At 35.2% G+C, this 6000-nt stretch overlaps 1 protein-coding gene across 1 annotated transcript in view; it reads left to right on the top strand.

The window, feature by feature from the left end:
* Nucleotides 1-223: 223 nt before the first annotated feature.
* The window catches only part of IP3K2 (Inositol 1,4,5-triphosphate kinase 2), a 197401-nt gene continuing 191624 nt past the window's right edge, over nucleotides 224-6000 (top strand). The window contains exon 1 of the mRNA XM_073081427.1: nucleotides 224-391. The gene's annotated coding sequence lies outside the window, so the exon portion shown is untranslated. The remainder of the gene's footprint in view (nucleotides 392-6000) is intronic.

Raw genomic sequence — 6000 nt, 5'->3', positions numbered from 1 at the left:
GATTAGTCACAAAATTTTATTTTATTATCATACCGACAAAGCTTTGAAATGTACTATGAAATTACAGACAATCTAAAGTAAACAAACATTAGATACAGTTCAATGATTCAGTAAACTTTCTATAGACCTATCAATTTTAAAACTTCACGCTCTACCCGCAATCGTGAGTACGTCCCGATAAAATTCAGTCCAACACAAGATTAGTCAGGGTACCTTTGTGCGTGTGTGCGCCGCTTTAGCACTTTTACCTTGCTATCTAGATTCACTTATCTGAGTAGTTGTAGTGTAGTCGATGTGCGCAACTGGTAGTCAGCGGTCGTGATTTGGGATTATTGTTTGTGTGTGAATGAGTGTTGTGGTAACGGTACAGCGGTGCGGTATCATCTCTGAGGTATGTAACGCACCTATTATATACGAGTATTATGCAGTTAGGCTCATGTGTTAACCCTTTGTGCGGATCGGATTTCTGGATTACGGTATATGATACGGATTTCCATTATGCAAAAGAAACGCCGGCAAGTTCATTGCAGTTCAAAGTTACTTTTACTGTTTTACTTTTACTATTATTGTTGTGTTGGTTTTCTTATGATTTTAATCTACTGATTAATCATGGTTTCTTATTAACTCTCCGTCGTCGTCTTTAAAATAATTGAATTGTCGGTAGTTACTTTCATTATAGTTCAATTACTAGTTTTTTCTTCAATCATAATTGTTTTTATCTTTCTTTAACTTAAACTTTATTTAAATATTAAATGACAATACTACTTGTATTGTTACTTTGTAGCAATAAATCCGGTCAAGAAAATTATTGAAATAACGTAAAGTTGTATACCCTCAAGATTAGTCTAATTGATCGTAATAGTTATAGCTATGTAGGTATCCTATATTGTGGTTTTGAAAACATCTATACCATACGTGGGAATGTTTTACTAAGGGTAATTTATAGGGATTAAGTAAAGCAATGGTAGGCCTAGTAATTAGAACCTCGGCTTCACATTCGGAGGGTCTGAGGTTCGACCTTCAGGGTGTTACCTCTAATTTAGCATAGTTAGCTGTACCCATACCCATCAGTGGGTTGAGGACGCAGTTAAAATGGTTCTTATTGTTACGAACGTTCTAAGTAATTGAGACTCAATATTAGATAAGATGCAATGTATAATGGCATTGAAGTGCAGTACTGTTATGTACTGTATGGGGGTTCCGCGTTCAATCCCGGCGGGGACTTATTGTAAGCTGCAATACCATTTATAGCAAACAATGAGCATACTGACATAACAATTTGCTTCTGGTTTAATTGTTTATGTATAAATTAAGACAATTATAAATAATATAATATAATAATATAGCTATATTTATTATATATAATATAACTTATTACTTATTTATATAAAAATATCTATTGTTTAACAAGTAAATATGAAAATATTTTTATTTATTTCAAAATAGGTTCTTAACAGAGCACTTTTTGAATGTCTATACAACTACCACTTTACAAGGTGTTTTCACAAGTTTACTATAAAAATAATAGGATTATTAAGTCCCACTACTGGACATGAGTTTCCCCACACCTACTAGAAGTCTAGAGCTTCCTCCACAAGTGTTTTGTGTCACCGCTGGGAACAGATCTTTCTTTACAAGGAGACTTCTAGCATACTCTACTATGCTGCTCCAATGCATAATGACGAAAGGTATGTTAGTGACCAAACGATGTCAGATGTTTAAGGTCCACAAGGCTTCCGACAAGGTTTAACGTTCACAATAATAAGAACAGGCACCGACAGCTTTATGTGGTTGCAGTAGATTAATGAGCAAAAAATATTTTTCAACGGTTTACTAAGCCCCATATGGCAGACCGTTATGTACCACATACCGGCATGAAGGTTAAGGGTCAGTACACACCTACGCACAAATAACGAAACATACAATACACTTATATTTTGTAAAGTTAGTATATTTTTTGTATTTTTTTTATTTCAAGCTTTGGTAGATACATATATCATTTTGTTAACTATGTTCAGTGTTATTATAAAGGCAAATGAACATACAGTTTAACTGATGGCAAGTGATCACTGCTGTCTATGTATATAGAAAATCAGACCCAAATAAGATTTTGGAAGGTGGTAGAACCCTTTGTGGTTCAACTCCGGCGGCACCACCGCCACACCTATTTCTGCCTAATAAATGCAGTGTTAGGCGCTGCTGTGTTCCGTTTTGAAGGGTGTGGTAAGCTTAGCCCCCAGGGGTAGCGGCGCATCTGGAAGAAAAAAATAAGGAATTTAATTCCTATTTGAGGTTACATAAACGCGTTGTTCACTACCTCTGATAATTAGGTTGGAACGACTTGTGCAAGTATATTTGCCTTATAACACTCTTCAAATCAACCCACTGCTCCGAATAATAAAATTGAATAAGGTTTAAGCTATTTGGGTTTTGAATTTGTCGGAGGGAGACAGAGACTAACTATCCAGAAAATCAGACAGACTACATACACATTTCTTACTTAAATTCCTTAATAAAATTCCGTTTTTTTATATTATTTATAGCATAACACCAACGGACAGAACGCTGGTCGCTTTCATTACATAAAAACAAAGCTGGATAGCTATGTAAGTACCGCAATGCGAAGATTACGCTCTGACGCTCCGACGCTCTGATGCATCACCGCCATTTGTCACACCGCTGCATTCTGCACAAAAAAACACTTTTTTTACCCACTTTCTAACATTAATTGATCGTTCACTAGATAACGGATATACGGAAGACATTTAATTTTCGCGCTAATGTCAGTTGCGTTCGCGTGACTGCTGAAGGAAGCGAACCGGCGACCGTTTTTTAAAATCACTTCCGAGTTTTGAAAAGCGAATTTGTTGAAATTTAGTTCCAATTGTGCTATAACGTTCAATAGCGGTGCTCTATAAAATTATGCACGCCGTGTTATTTAAAATGCGTGGAAAGGAACGTCTCGTACAATATAGGTACCGTCGGTAGATTTTTATAATAGTTGCATCAACTTCGATTAGACGTACGTGATAAACACTCTTTTTGAATTCGAAACCACACAGATTTTTGATTTGGAAAAACGTCTTAGAATAAAATATTTAAAATATTGTTTCTCAAAGCTAACAGTATTTGTTTATGCTTCAGAGGGCACGTTAGGCCGTCGGTACATTAGCTATCATTAGGTTTAACAAGACAAGACAAGCTTGTCAGAAGCTTTATGGTTTGTTCGATGACATGAACCACACTATTTTACACCAGTGTACATTGGAGAGACGTGGAAATATTCTGCACAACACCTTCTTCAGTAGTGACTGGAGCTCAGTATTAATAAACAATCTATCCTATGTTTTATCTATCAAATATTGAAATTTGGCAATTTCTTCTTACTAAATACTATACAATTTTGATCTTAGGCTAAACCTGGATAGGTAATTTATTAATAACGGGGATTAGTGATGCTTAAAATAATTTGCAGCCACAAATCTGTGATGAAATGGGGACGATTATCATACATGAAAATCATCAAATATGTGTCAAATCAATGCCCCCTAAATAAAATATATTAGTCCTAATAAAATCATAAAATGTGAAGCAATAATTCTCTACAACAATAACGGTATTTCATTCATTGAAACAAAGGCCGCATTCCATTTCCACCTAGTATAATAGATAAGATTAATTTCGCATAAAATTGCAATACATCAAATTTAATAGGTCTGTTAGAAACAATACAGCATTCTTTGTTAACAGCGAAATGGATACCTGTCGTACGGATGCTTAAAGATTAATGATAGTTGATCTGCAAGAAGTATGTCGTAAATTAGTATGTACAATTCATATTTACGTAACATATATATTACTTGATTTTAGACAAAAATTCTCGCGGAATTGAGATATTTTCCCTATGGTACGGGTACTTACTAAATATCGTCAATAAAGAAATTAAAAAAGCGCATATCGTGAGTGCCCGTTACATAATAAAATATATTTTGTTTGCTTATGACTGCAATATTTTTGTCTTAATAATGAACATAGGTACTTGCGATGGTATGCGACCACATATACCATAGTAGGTATATGTATATGTTCCTTCCCAGACCCGCTAACTGTGTTGTTTTAGCCCCCATAAATCGTAATCGTAACACCATTCTGGTTCCGATATACAGAGAAGTTATTACAAACCCCACGACACAGGGAATACTATTACTCGTAGTATCAGTATTAGTTCTATAAATGCAGTGATCCTAGAGGGCTATGGAGGGACTGTGTCTAGCCAACAAGCCAAACTCAAATGATGACACACGTTGATATTTATTTTTCGCCTTATATTTAGGTCGGCATCCATACCCCTTCACTGAAACGCAAGATCTGTTTCTTAATAGAAATGGGCGTAGCATAGTTGAATCCATACTGGTTCTTTCACCTTTCATACTAATAAATATTTTGATCCTGTCATTTTTATGTGATATTGCGCTACAAGTATCCGCTACTCGATTAATTTCCGAGCGTGTGGCGTCTAAAGGAATATATACCCACCCATAAACAATTTTAGTGCCCGCATGAGACAGGATTAACAATTGCTCTCCGACCGGTCCAGATGATTCAATTGAGCTAACCGTCTTAAACGGACCAAGTGACGATGATGTGCTACTTTAGGCATAAGTACGTACGTTGGTTGTTCAATATTTCGAAATATTGCTCATGTTTAGTTTCTTTGCGAGTATGTGTCACAGTCCAAGCTTTCATACGAGATCGTGTTTTCCAAAGTACAGATATTATTTATTCGTTACGTATATTTTTACTGATACTTTTCCGGATCATAATCTATTGATACAGTACAACATTTTATGAAATTTTTCATCAGGTCAGTTAATTATTTCTTTAAACATTATGGTTTCTTGGAATTGACGAAGTTTTGAGGTCAGAATGTAAGAAACATAATGCATTTACAAATGATGTACAATTTTGCTGTATACAGCAATACAGCAATGAGTCCCACTGCTAAGCACATGTCATTCTTTGCAATTGAAATTTGGCGCACAGACGAAGAAGATGGAGGCACTGCAAACCTGCGAATTGGTGAAGCTAAATTATAAAATAAAATTACTCTTAAACTGTTAGCAATTCATTTTATTGCATACTCTTAGCCTACGTATCCGTTATACATACGTTATAAAGCAAACCGATCAAAGTCTTACGTTGTGTTGAAATTAGAATTGCCTTCTTACTGTTTTAGCAATATTTGGACTGCTTACAGTGATAAGGACTTGTTGGTCACATGAGGAGCTGAGCCATTGTTACCTTGAAACAGGCACATTTATGAGAGGAGATTTTGTATGAGATAAATTGGGTAATAGTGTAGCTTTAGTGTAATGATTACCAAATAATTATTCTTTTCATGTCTTAGTTAAACTTACGGGGAGCTAGGGCAACATATTGCACACATTGCATTGCATATATTAATTTATTCTGTTGCCTTGCGACTGAAATACATAAGACGGATTTTTGTCTGTCCGTCTATCTGTAGAATCCAAGAATGGATATTCAAACGAAAAATATTATTAGGGTCCTGTCTAAAACAAATTTAAACGGCGTTTAAAATAAGACTTTTAATAAAAATAAAACATTTGTTTTTTAAAAGTGGTAAATCTTTTTGTACGTCATCACATTGATCTTAACAGTAGCTTCGAATGACCGTCTTTTCATGGCCTTCATTGTGTCAAGAAAAACCATGGGAACAGCGATACCATCACACTTTCTCAACGACACGTCGTTATTGTGACCGGCATTTCTTGCTGGAAACTGTGTTATTTCCGCCTTGTTGTGTTGCACTTAATCGACTGCTTACTAAGTTTACTTCAGCGTACTATGTTCGAGCTTATTTCACAGATAAAGGTGGGAGAGGGTGGAGAGTACGGTTTGTAATATCCAGTAGAATGTTAATCACGGTTTTACTGGATAATTCATTATTAAAAGAGAAAAGCTTTGCTTTAAAATATA

Source organism: Epargyreus clarus, unplaced genomic scaffold, assembly GCF_041222505.1.
Source record: "Epargyreus clarus isolate Ecla_fem2 unplaced genomic scaffold, WU_Ecla_fem_2.2 ptg000001l, whole genome shotgun sequence".
Classification (NCBI taxonomy): domain Eukaryota; kingdom Metazoa; phylum Arthropoda; class Insecta; order Lepidoptera; family Hesperiidae; genus Epargyreus; species Epargyreus clarus.
Note: the sequence above shows the minus strand (reverse complement) of the source record. Positions and strands in the feature narration are given on the sequence as shown.